Source organism: Oncorhynchus kisutch, linkage group LG16 (assembly GCF_002021735.2).
Source record: "Oncorhynchus kisutch isolate 150728-3 linkage group LG16, Okis_V2, whole genome shotgun sequence".
Taxonomy (NCBI): Eukaryota; Metazoa; Chordata; class Actinopteri; order Salmoniformes; family Salmonidae; genus Oncorhynchus; species Oncorhynchus kisutch.
Window position 1 is genome coordinate 6,913,420 of NC_034189.2, and position 424 is coordinate 6,913,843.

A 424-nucleotide genomic window follows, 5' to 3' on the forward strand; every position below is an offset into this window, starting at 1 on the left:
ATCATGGCAGGAAAGAGGGGGTTTCATCATGGCAGGAAAGACGGGGTTTTCATCATGGCAGGAAAGAGGGGTTTCATCATGGCAGGAAAGGGGGTTTTCATCATGGCAGGAAAGAGGGGTTTTTTCTCATGGCAGGGAAAGAGGGGTTTTCATCATGGCAGGAAAGAGGGGTTTTCATCAGGCAGGAAACAGGGGTTTCATCATGGCAGGAAGAGGGGTTTCATCATGGCAGGAAAGAGGGGTTTTCATCATGGCAGGAAAGAGGGGTTTTCATCATGGCAGGAAAGAGGGGTTTTCATCATGGCAGGAAAGAGGGGTTTTCATCATGGCAGGAAAGAGGGGTTTTCATCATGGCAGGAAACAGGGGTTTCATCATGGCAGGAAACAGGGGTTTTCATCATGGCAGGAAAGAGGGGTTTTCATC